Here is a 13,119-nt window from a genome sequence, read left to right on the forward strand (position 1 = left end):
GTGCGTAGCGGCTCACATTGGGCGAGCAGAACGCAGGATTCGAAGCCTGCTTAAAGGCGAGGAAGTCCTAAACGCTGGTCATCCTGTGTGCTGCGGCATAAAAGCGTGCACGTCGACGTCCGTGACTGCTGAAGGCCTTCACATGCTAACTCCGCGGCTTCGAAGCAAACTACACGAGCTGTGGTATGAGTTTTACCGCAACGGTGTTATAAAGAGAAGTGACCGTGCTTTCTTTGTGCTATTCTGTTAATTCGACCGCTTTGAACGGTTACCATGACCTTTTATACCGTGTGGTGCTCTCTGCAAGTTGTTACTTGGACCGCTTGAATAAGCCGCCGTGTCTAGAAAAAAAAATCTTCCTGGTGTTGCGCGACCCAAGTTCTTTGCATCGACGACGTGAAAATCAGCCTTAAAGCAGCATTTTGTGCACATGAGCGAAAATTTATTGTCCAGTTATCCCTGCCTGTGTTCACAAAACTCGATGTTGAACACGAGAAATAAACAAAAACCCATATCTGACCGCTTTTGCGAGCTATGCGAACCGTATATCCGTAACATGGGTTAGACAAGGTGGAAAATTAAATGTTGCGAAACAGTGTCCATCATCAGATCCTGCAATAACAGTTCAACCCATAAGCAATACGACTGTCACCCGTTACCTTCTCTAGTGTTCCCCTAATTGTGCAGTGCTTTTTGTGCAAAATTGGCAACTGGAAACAAGAGTCGCAAGGAGATGACAAATTAAGCGATCTAATAAGGGAGAAAGCCAAGGCAACAGCCAAACAGGGAGGAAAAGCGAAAATTGTTAGTGAAAATATTTATGGATCAACATCTTTCTATTGAAAAGGAAGTAGAGAAAACGCCACTGGAAGTGGAGAATAATTCCGTATGGCTTGAATGACGCTTCTACCGTTATCAATCGAGCCACCTGGCGTAGCCACTTCCCTGCTGTGCTACGGGGGGAGGGGGGGTTCTAACCTTCCATGGTGGGCTCAGTACGTCTATAACTGCAGCATCCTGCACTCTACGCGGTTGTACGGGACTGTTGACCAGGAATCGTTACGCAACTTCCCAAATAACAACTCGAGTCGGTTTTGCTACTTTGTAAAGCAGTAAACGAGGGATCCAAAAGAACTGTGATTGTTCCGCAAATATACATTTCTCTATAATTCTTCCATAGCTAATTCAAGAAACGCTACTAGAAATCTTTATTATGCACTTTCGCTTGTTACCTTTTTCATGGCAAGGTTATTCCTGCACATGTTTCATGCGCGAGTCCATTTGATGTGGTCGTTTGTTTGCCAAGTAAAGAAGAGGTGTATCTCACAGGCGTACCTGTGAGATACATGTTATTTCTATTCTCTTTTGCGGCTTTACGCGTCTTTAGGGCAAATGGTGTGTATTATTCACATTTGTACTAGTAATGTACCCTCCCCCTCATTTGCATAGAAAAGTTACCTTGGGCTGCCACCCCCCCCCCCCCGAAAAAATATCCTGCGTACGTGCCTGGGCTAAGGAACAAACGAGTGTAACAAATACAATATTTGAGTTCAAAAAAAAAAACAAGCTCAATTCGTCTGCATATTCTACGCGTAGAGTAGAGGGTGGTCTAATAAAGCAAGAAATTCTTCCACTCGGGTGCAGTAAAGTATTGCACTAAGCATGGTTAAGATCAAAAAGTTTTGGCGCAACAACAAGACCATTCAAAACGTACATTACCTCGAAAGCTGTCTAAGCATCTTCTACATGAAATGAAAAGGCTACCTCTCTTTAAATGAGTCGTTCTAGGGAAAAACATCACCACCTTTTGAAGATTAGCAGTTAGCAGTCCTCTTGTTACCAATAAGCTCGCTATATTGTAATGCATTGTGTCGTTGTTTGTTAGAATAACGTACTCGCACTCGTTACGTATTGGATACAAACTGAACACACTGGACCGCTCATAAAACGTTGTTCCTGGCATAGCTCAGCTCTGTGTCATCTTCAGTCTCAGATTTGGAATCTTCGCTGTCCCCACTGGTGCAGTACCGATTTCGTAGCGGTAAGTGGTCGTCGCGTACCGTTTTAGAGCTGTTAGACAGTTTTAAAATAGCGTTTGCAACCAAATTCAAACTCATTACGTACGTAAAGAAATAGCCCTTTCATCACTGCGCATGCTCCCCACGTTCTTGGGTTTCTGTGGTTTAGGTGCGCTATGATAACGTACCTTATTTGGGGAGTTTAACGTTCATAATATTTACGTGCGCCAAGAAATAGTGCTGTCGAACATGGCGGCACCTATGGCTTCGCGCTTCAGCGTGAATTCTTTTACTGGCGGCGTTCTCGCTTTCGTTGACGGCCAGTAACTATTGAAATTTGCTTTCGCTTCCTCTAAACTCGCCTGAAATGTTAATTATGTGGGAATAGCGTGCCCAATTTCTGAAATTGTTCGGCGATTTCGGTATCCGTGTGGGTAAATGAGGGGCGTCCGGATGGTAACAGCAGGATGATTGCTAATGAATTAACTTGGCTTGGATACGTTTCGCACAAGGCACCAAACGGCGCCCTGTTCTTAACGTCTTCCTTATATTTGCGTTCCCGCTCGTTAAAACTAAAGGTGTTGTAGGGACGCACACCGTAAAGTCCCGCAAACGTGCTTACATTTAACCTACATATGGCGGCAAACGCCAATCTGAAACTGTCTATTTCCTCCTACATGCACCGACGACCATATTATAGCTCAGAAACTGTCACGAAGAACAGCAAAAGCGACCAACTTCATTCATCACACATTGGCAGCTGAAGACTGTCATCACTGGCATTCTTGAGGGATCGCACAAAGGAGCAACTTATGATGCGGTATATGAGATGTAAAGAACGCCTTATATCATCGCGATGCGAAGTGTACGGAAATAGACTTTCATCAGAATTCAAGCGCTGAAGTAAACCAGGAAACTGTGCCGGTCTCGTTAACTGCCGGACAGCGACGTACACATTTTCCCCGCTGACGCTCTTACTGTAGACGAGTATACACCGTAGACAAGTACGTGCACCAATAGAAATAAAAATAAAACAGCCGCGTATTTCCTTCAAAGGCTGCTGACTTCTAGAGAACAAAATTTGCCAAAGCGGTGCTTGACAAGTTGCGAATGCTCCGAGTGAGAGGTGTGTCTCAGTCGTGACTAGGGTAAAGGAAGAGCGAAACATTCGGGTCCTCTCCCACACTGCATGGCTACACCTGTCAGTACAGGAATAATGAGCAACTCAAAATTTTAAACTCAGGAAATCTAGGTCGGAAGCATCGTGGCTTTTTTAGGTTTTTATTCTGTTTCTTCTTCGACGCGCCAAAGCTATTTCGGGGAACGTGTGGGCTTCTGCGCTCGCACAAGACGGCTTCTCTAAAGCCTAGTAATAGACGTATTGTTGTTATGTAAGTCAGATATAGGAACGTTCGCCGAGATACAATGTGTGGCTGGTGCTACCAAACTCACACGTGTGAGCACGTATGCAGGTAAGGCAGTGGGCGAAGCGCCTAGCATAACGAAGTCACAGCATGCATCGATTGTAAGGTGCATTTAAAGTAGAAGTTAACCGCAGCCAATCCTCATTTAAAATAATTTGACTGATTAAAAGATTACAATTCATCAAATCAAGTCCAACTGGTGTCCGATAAAGTTGATTTAGAGTATAAAGCATGGGTGGGGCTTTCGATGTAGAGTTCAGTGTAGCTTGGTTGTAAAGGCCACTGATTTCTTTCTCCATACCTTCCTTGAACAGAGCGCAAAGCTTGGAATAAAGAAAACAATTCAGAGAGAGAGAGAGAGAACGCGATTGTAGAAGCTACGAGGTGGCGAAGCAGATGCCGCAATCCTGTAATACTCCATTCTCTGAAAACCGAACGACAGGTCGTGTCGAAAGCATTACAGTGTTCGCCATACGTGCAGGCTACTTCGCTTTCCGGTGCCCGCCGGAGGGCACGTCAGCAACAACGCAAACGGGAGCCAGCCGTGGCGATCTTGGCCGCTGCCACGAGTCGACGCATTGCTCGACGGTTCGGCCTGACCCTAACGACAGGCAAAAAGCTCGGTTCACGCAATCTCGCCGCCCTTCCGCAGACCGTTCCTAGGGACCCGCCCACAGAGATCGGCTTTTCATCGCGCCCCTGCCGCAGCCGACAGTTTCACGATCTCTGGCCGCAGCCTCGCGTGACCCACACACCCTTTTGGCCTACGCCGGACGGGATGGACTGAAAGCGCGCGCAGCCTGATTCTGCGCGGTGCTTTTCAGTGAATAAGAGAGAGCAAGAGAAAGTAAGGAAGAGCAATAAAGTAGAGAAGCAAGATCAAAGTGAGATCTACCGGCGGCATCGCCCAGGCAAAGTTCACCCCGTTGCTGCAGTGGCGCGCAGATAAAGCATTGTCGCGCACGTGCATTGAATGGAACGTGCTTATTGCCGCTGATGCACGCTCGGAAGGAAAAGAAAGCCGGCGCGACGTAGCACGCCTTCGTGCGAAGTCCTGCCTTCCTTTCCCTCCCATTATACCTTCCCCCTCTCTTGCTTTCTGTGTCCTTCCGGTTAGAATGCGCCGGTTTTCCGAGAAAGAAATCGGTCGAACGGCTTACGGTGACGTAAGTACAGATTGAGACAACGGCGACGACGTGCTGGTCTACGAGACAAAGTCGGCTGCCAGCCCCTCGTTCATTCCTTTCGTTTTCCTACACGTCACAAGGTCTCCCTTGTGATCCGTCGCTTCCGTGCGCGCTATAAACACAAGAGCATTTAAGCGTTCTTTTGTAGACGTTCGGCTAAATCGCTTTCAGGCGGATGCCTTCATGGCCTGCCTACAGCCGCAATTCTAGGCATGCAGCCCCTTGAACTGTATTGTCGTGTTTGGCAGCTGGTCACTCAAAGCCCAGTTGCAACTTCTCAGCGCGAGGAGGCAAAATTTTCCAAGGCAGCCGGTGGCAACAATGAAGCCAGGTTTATATATACAGTCGCAGCAGCTTTGATCCCAGACGATATTTGGAAAGGCTAGGAGTTTGCGTAGTATCCACGAAGCAGCAGCAAGTTCCGAGACCGAAGCGTCACTGTGACAAAGAAATGGAAGCATTGTCTAGCCCGAGCGGGCAGGTGTACAGCCTCGACCAGTGTCTCGGCAGTTTGCATTGTTATTTCAACGGTGCCTTGTTCACAGTAGCAAAAAAAAAATTACCGACGATTACGTTACTTCCTAATGCGAAATTTGAGCGCAGCAAATAAGCTGTTTCACCTTTTCGATAGATTGAGGCAAAGAAATCGAGCAACACATGTATGCGCTATCACAGAATTTTTTTTTATTTTTCACACGTATTCCTTTAACAAAGACTCCACTAACAGTTCTTGACAGTCATGAAGGAAGCTTTGTGGTCGGAGAAATAGACTGATATATGTTTGACTTGGTACACCAATGCTTGATTCTCAAAGACGAGATCTATACAAGTGCCTCGCGAGGTTGTCACAGCCGTGGGACGCGTTACGAGCGAGAGGAACGGGATGTTCTCCGGCATAAGTGTTAGGAAATTGCTGTTTGTCTTTATGTCAACATTAAAGTCCCCCACTACTAACATCGGTGTGGATCGATGGACGGTTAATGCGAGTTGCAGGAAGTGCACGACGTCTTTCGTGAGTGCGGTAGCGGACTCACGAAAGCGGTATCAGTCGGTCGCTGCTAGCGCTGGGGGGATGAAAGGGGGGCGGAGCTGGTTATGAGGCCGACGATAACGCCGACGACGACGCGAAACCCAGGAACGGACGCCAAAGAGCCATTTGTGTAGCCAGCCCTCCTCCACAGTCTCTCCTCCTCCCTTCCATCATCCTCCCTCGCCCGGAGAGCCGACAGCGCGCATGCGCGGCGGCGGAGCAGATTCGTCGGCGAGCTACGACGCGAAACCCAGGAACGGACGCCAAAGAGCCATTTGTGTAGCCAGCCCTCCTCCACAGTCTCTCCTCCTCCCTTCCATCATCCTCCCTCGCCCGGAGAGCCGACAGCGCGCATGCGCGGCGGCGGAGCAGCAGATTCGTCGGCGAGCTGGTTACGAGGCCGACGACGTCGACGACGACGACGACGACGACGCGAAACCCAGGAACGGACGCCAAAGAGCTGCGCTCTAAAATAAAGAACCTGTGAATAGGGCTCAGGAATTACTACATTTGGCGTGTAAGTTATGACGGCTCTGTCAATTTAAGCTGCAGAGCTGATCCTCTCAGCAACGCCAACGCAGTGCTTGCGTCATGCACATATTCGAAGAACATTTTCAACGTGCGTTTTTATATGCTCCTAGATGTGAAGGACGCGCCTTTTTTCCCCTCTGAGGCTGCATTGATATATTCTCAGGCGCTTAATAAACCGAAACAATATAAAATATACAAACGAGAAGGCATAACCTAAGTTCGTTTGTTCAGAGAGCTGCTCAATTTGAAGCACAAGCACAATCTATGTCCAACGCATTCAGGAAACTAGATGGCCGTCCTCTGAGTGAACAGACACTACTAGAACACCGTCCCCACCAATAATCGGCTGAGAAGGCGGTGAAGACACTTTTGTGCTTTCTGAGGACGTCTGGTTCGTAGGAGCGCCTTTGACTGGCGTACTGTCTTGCCACGGCTCTATATTCCCCTCTCTCTCTAGCTTCCCCTTCTCCCTTCGCCCAGCCTAGGGCAGCCAGCTGGCCTCTTGACTGGTTAACATCCCTACCTTTCTTGTTGCCCTCTCTCTCTCTCGCTATAGAGCTTTGGATCCTCCACCCACGACCGAAGCATCCCGGTGGGAAGCACCCATGTGCGAATTTGTACACCAATACTGTTTCTCTCTCTCTCTCTCTCTCTCTCTCTCTCTCTCTCTCAGTAGCGGTACATTTCTATAGTACTTGCACACGTTCCCACTCTGCTGTACCCCACATCTGAAAAACAGAGTTAACTGTGAGCCCGGTCAATTCTCGCTCCGAGCGTGTTGTGGCCCACAGATCCTGGTAACTAAGCCTACCGTAGACCACGACAGCGCTTCGGAAAAAATGCGAAACCAGGAGTTCGGACATCAAAGGACGAACTCAGATAGCTTTTCTTTCCTAATGACATTTTTTCATTGGCCGGCTGCCCTCTCCATAAAATGTTTGCTATCACAATTGGCCGACTCTTGTTATCACGGATTTCAGCGCACGAAGCGTTTCGCAAATACAGACCCAGGCCTCCTATTCGCAAAACTTCTCTTTTCCGAGAGCCTTGCCTCATTGGCCGGCGTTCATTTGACCACTTTTCGATGGCAATTGACGTGATATCGCGTCAAAAGCCGCTGCGAGGGTCAACCATTATTGGCATTTACGCAAAAAATTGTATGTGTGTACTGGCCCTGAATTACTATCTACCAAACTTCTCTTCTTATAACTACAGTTCCCTACTGATGCCATGGTCACGGAGCTACATGCATTGCATACTGCAGCCGGCCTTATAACGCGGCAATTGCTTTGGCGATGTCCAATAACAGGTAGCACTGACTTGATAGGTTTCTTCGATAAGGGCCCAGGAAATATTCCTATTCGCGGATTCTCAATGCGACCCCTACGCGCTAATAGTCCACCAAACAACAAGAAAAAAAATCTGATAGTTATTCGTACAAAGAAACAACATAATGGCGCGATACTGCGAGCATAAAGACAGCGACGAGACGATGTTAGTGATGATGTGGAAGAAGTGGATGCGTGGAGCTTTGAGGACAGGCCACTCGCCATCTTGCCTTTTTTTTTTACCTTCTATATAGCTCATATATATATGTTTTCATTTATTATACGCATAGTATTTTGATGAGGTGTGGGCTTTGACGCCACACGGAACTCAACAGCGAATTTATCCAGGGACGTTACGTCATAAGGATATGGTGGGAAAAGTAGGCACCCTATCTTCAAAAGCACAGAAGCTGCTTCCATCCCGACGCCAGCCCATGCGGTAATCTCAATCTGGCCATGCCACCCGCTCGCAAGAAAATGGTCCACCGATGACAAACCGCTTTTGAAAGGCTTTGTTTTTTTTTTGAATTCGACACTTTACATTCGAACATTAAGGTCAATACGTCCAGCAACAATAATAATAATAAAAGAAAAAGAACACCACCGAGCCGATAAGCGATGGCCCGCGAACAAATCGCACGGAGTCAATCAGCGTCAGCGCATTCGCAGTGTGCCGCGAATCCGGCGGGTGTGCGCTGGGAATCGCTGTGTGACCGATGTGAAAAGCGGCCCCCGCCCTGCGGCGAAGGGCAGCCCAGCGGCGGCGATGAAGACAAGCGCCGCTTGTTTTTCCCACGCCGCCGCTCGCGCCAGAGGCTGACGAGACGCCCGCGCCTGTGCACCTGCGTGGTTGCGCCGAGCGGTGCGCGACCGCCTCGGAGATGCATGCATGCCGGCGCGACGACCTCGGCGGCGAGCGGCTGCCGCGTTGCACGAACAGATGCGTAGTTATCGTGTTTCATCGGCGACGCCGTGCCCTCGTCAGCCTATGCGGCGGTCACTACTCTCACCGTAATCGTTCACATAGCGCCGAGAGAAAAATGACCCGGTCACCACTGGTCCATATTGCACACGATTCAGAGTAATTATTCCTGACAGATTGGCAACCCATGCATGTGATCCTATCTTCCGGGTAGATGACAAGAATTCATAGGGTGGTCGCAGGATTAGGTAATTAAGATCGATTTTCAGATCAACTTTCAGATATCGTAGCTTTAACTGCCACTGACTTATTTCATACGTGGCGCTTTGTGTCGGATGCGTTACATTCGACACCGTAAGTTGGACTCCCATTCGAACTAAATATTTATTCTGTTTTCCAGTAGTAGTTACATTGCGTCCGGACGCGCCTTCCCACCACCTGACCAACCTTCGAGGAGTACTACCCCGCGCGCCATTCACTGCAAATATTTGTGTAAATCATGCCTCTATTTCATGCAGATTTCCGCCTGTGATTATACCTACATTGTGTTTCAGTTATCTTAAACTACACATCACAATTCCAAGGCTTCACAGTAAACCAGCTGCCATCAACGATTTCTCCGGCTCTGAACAAAGTTGCTGCTACAGAAGTAAGAGCTCACAGGAGGCTCCACTAGCTTCTCAAGAATGTCTTTGCTCTGCACATAACATCGTGGTCGCTACAATATTGCGTGTTGTAGCATCCGCAGACAGACGCTACCAGACGCTACCAGACAGACGCTACCATTCTAAAAGGCTATCTGGGACGAAAACGTAATAAACATGCACACAATATAGTGCTTGTCTGCTACAGTATTGCCTGTGGTGCGTGTCCATGTGGCGTCCACAATTGAACATCGCCACAGGGACACGAGTTCGAATTCCAGTGGCGGTGGCGATTGCTTACGTTTCTGCTAAGAATCTGGGGAAGAGGAGGTGCACTGACGACAACGCACAGCGACCACCACTGCATGACGTTAACGGGATGGAGAGGATTGATGGTCTGACGGACACGGGAAATCACACAGTCGATGGTTCTCAACTGCTATCGCATTGAATGATTGTTTAACCATAGCTATTTTGCTCTTTAATGAGGAGCGCAGCCACCACTAGCGCCTTTACTCTGATAGCGCGACTACAAAGACTCGGTTGGGAGCGCTGCGATTATAGCGACAGGAGCCGTAATACTGTTTGACTACTTCATACGTCATGGTGTCACCAGGTGCTCAGCTCGCTGCTCTTCCTTCCCTCGACAGAGAACGTCCAAGTAATTTGGCTATTTCTTCAGATTATTCCGGCTTTGTAAAGTGTGCAGTGAGCACTTTGACACATGACAAGATGCGTAGACGTCAAAATTGTGCAACTTTACCACCACGCGAAAGGAAAAGTGCATAAAATTATTACAGCGAAACTGTTAAGGAAAGTTCGGCAGCGCTGTTCGCGCAACGCCGTGCGACGGCATGGAAGATATGCAACATAACGTATGCAGGAACCCCCAATTTTGCTATGAAACGTAATAATTAACAATCATAAAATAAAGGTTATCTTGCATATACCTTGTTTGAATGGAGAGTAACTTATATTGGCCATTTTTTTAACCCGTCATATGTAATTTCTGATTACCATGACGCGTCATACCGCTTCCACGTTGGAGGCCATCTAGAACTTTGTACGGCAGCGACGGGTGTAGCTGGCGCCATAGAGTATTTCAGTGTGCCGACGCCGTATTGTGTGTTTTTTTTTCTTTTTCTCTCTAACTATGGCATCTCTTTGCCCCTTCCTCGGTACAGGGTAGCCAACCAGAGATGCTCTCTGGTTAACTTCCCTGTCTTTCCTTTGCCTTTCTCTCTCTCTCTCGCTCTTTCTCTCTGACGCCGTTGTCATATACGTCTTTCTCAATGCCGTGGTCCTGCTACGCAGCCTGCGTGGGAGCCGTCATCAGCCGCGACCCCGCTCGGATGCTGCTGAGACCTAGCGAGGCCGTGATCCAGCAAACAGACCTCTACAGTGCTTCCTTATAATGGTGTGAGAATACGCTCGGACAGCTTCGTTGCCTTAGATGTACCAGTTGTCAGATTTGCATACATATGGAATTTTTTTTCATAGTTTGATGGTTTACCTCACGAGTTCTGACTCACTCACAAGGACTGCACAGACAAAACTGCTCGATCATGGTGCAAAGACAACTACCGTGCACGTATATAACACTCTTTGGCTGAGAGGAATATCCAAAACGTAATACACGTTACGTAGCATACACTGAGCATTGTCATCCCGCTCTGTTTGTAGCTAGAATCTACTGGCTTTGATTATTGCAACCCTGGCAACATATCGCTTCTATCTTTTTTTTTTGGGGGGGGGGGGCGGAGAGGGGTGTCCACACTATCCATGTTACAGCTGTGCAGGATGTTGTTTCTTTGGTTCCTCCGGTACAGCCTACCTGTTATATCCAACACCTGCAAAACCAATAAGCGTAAAATTTAGAGCATTCAAACCCAAGCACTGAGAATATGCCTTGGATTGCCACGCAATGCGTCAATGGCTGAAACTATTGCCATTGCTCAATATTATTCCATCACGACGCACATCGTCATCGAGACAATGCATGCACATGTCAGGCACATTGCCCGGACCCCTTGCCACCACCTCGCCGCACTCACCTTGGAAAGAGCGCCCGTCATTTAGCACAACTCTCGGTTCATATCGGGCCTCGTTTGCATCGCGGTACACACCTGCTGTCAGGCCGGTGTCTCTTCCATGGTGTTTGTGCCATCCTAAAGTACACCTCAGAATTCCATGACTTCAGAAAAAGTCAGAACTACCACCATCCGCACTGAAACAATGGAGCTTGCTTTTCTTGTACGAGAGATACAGTAGCCACATACACGTCTACATTGACGGATAGATTGCATCGACCCGTTCTGGCTGTCCTGTGTTTATACCAACTAGAGGAATAGCACTGCGATTCAAGACGTCACATTTCATGACGTCCAGGGCTGCAGAACTCGCGGCTCTGCGCAGTGCGCTTCAATTTATTGACACAGAGACTCCTGCTACGTGGGCCGTGTTTTCCGGCTCTATACCGGCTTTACACAGCATGTAGCCAGTTCCCCGACGTGGAGCTCACGAACAGCTAACGTAAACCATTGTCAAACTTCTCCACGATGTCAAACAGAAGGGCCACGAAATTATTTTCCTATGGCTACCTGGCCATTGCGGGATAAGTGGAAGTGATCAAGCAGACAAAGCTGCCTGACAGTCACATCGTGAACAACACAGCGTTCCCATTCTTCTTCCCAGGACAGACGCTACAAAGCAGCTTTGTCACCTGGAGCGCTTTTTGGAATGTTTCGGGTGTTCCGATGTTTAACAGAGGGGAACACCCCAAATATAAGCTGCACCAGGTTGCACGAACTGGACCCTTTGCTCCAAACTGCGACCTCCACCCAGGTTTCACCGACGTGGGGCATCGCTCCTATACCAGCTGTGGCTGGGAGTGGCTTTCACGAAGGCGTACACTACTTTGATTGGAATTACCGACCGTGCTGCATGCGTAATCTGCGGCGTCGAAGAGAACATAAAACAGTTATTGTGCCCCTATCATTCATTTCAGTCGAAAAGACATAGATTATCTATCACATTGCGACGACTGGACGATCGGCCGTTGTCTGTGCAGGTGCTACTTGAAGACTGTCCTTTTCGCTCATCGGCCCACAAAGCTGTGAAGGCACTTTTGTCTTTCTTGAGGGCGACTGGCCTATGTGAACGTCTTCGACCCGCTCAGGCCCTTCGCATGCACGTGCCAGTTCACCGCGGCTTTCCTCCCCCTTCCCCTCCTTCTCTCAACCTCAAATTTGTATTCCCTATTTCCCATCCCTCCGAGTAAGGTAGCCGAATAGATGCATTTCTGGTTAACATCGCTGCCTTCTCTCTTTATTTCTTCTCCTCCTCCGGGCGAAATTCCTGAAGGGTGGTTCTTTTTCTTGTTCTAATGTAAAGATGTTTTTTGGGTATATTTCTTTCTTTTATGCACCTGTTGTTTCTTTTTTTTCCGCCTCTCTACTTAAATGCCTGCATAGGCGGTGTCAGTACCAAAACAAAGAATAAAGAAAAAGAACAAAGCTTCTTGCTACAATTCTAACCTAAAACAACATCAACAACAATTCTGGCCTGCCCCCGCAATCCTCCTATTCGCGTAACATCTTTTGTGTGTGCTCTCACTGTAGCATCAGCCGCTGTGGAACCAAAGCATATTCAAAATTTACTGGGATAACCAATTTTCCGCGGTGAGATGTCTGCGACTGAGATTATAGTAGTCAGTATCTATTGTGCACTTGCCTTTGAACTGGCTTTCACAAACAATGCCTCTGCAACGCACTGTGATGAGCGCACGTGTTGAGTGGATCCACTGTTCGTTCAGACACGCTTGCACACCGACATCACGATACGTCTGGCCACGAAGCATAAAAAGTCACTCTTTTCCTTGCTGAAAGTTGCTCGTGTGTGGGACCACCTTTATCTGTGGGGTCCTGTACGCGCGCGTACGTATTCACAGCGTGTCTTTTTTTTTATTCTTTATCATCTTTCATTTGCACTGTTTTCGTCTCCCGGAGCTGAGTAGCCAACTGGACGCTTTTTTCT

Source organism: Dermacentor albipictus, chromosome 1 (genome assembly GCF_038994185.2).
Source record: "Dermacentor albipictus isolate Rhodes 1998 colony chromosome 1, USDA_Dalb.pri_finalv2, whole genome shotgun sequence".
In the NCBI taxonomy this organism is placed as follows: domain Eukaryota; kingdom Metazoa; phylum Arthropoda; class Arachnida; order Ixodida; family Ixodidae; genus Dermacentor; species Dermacentor albipictus.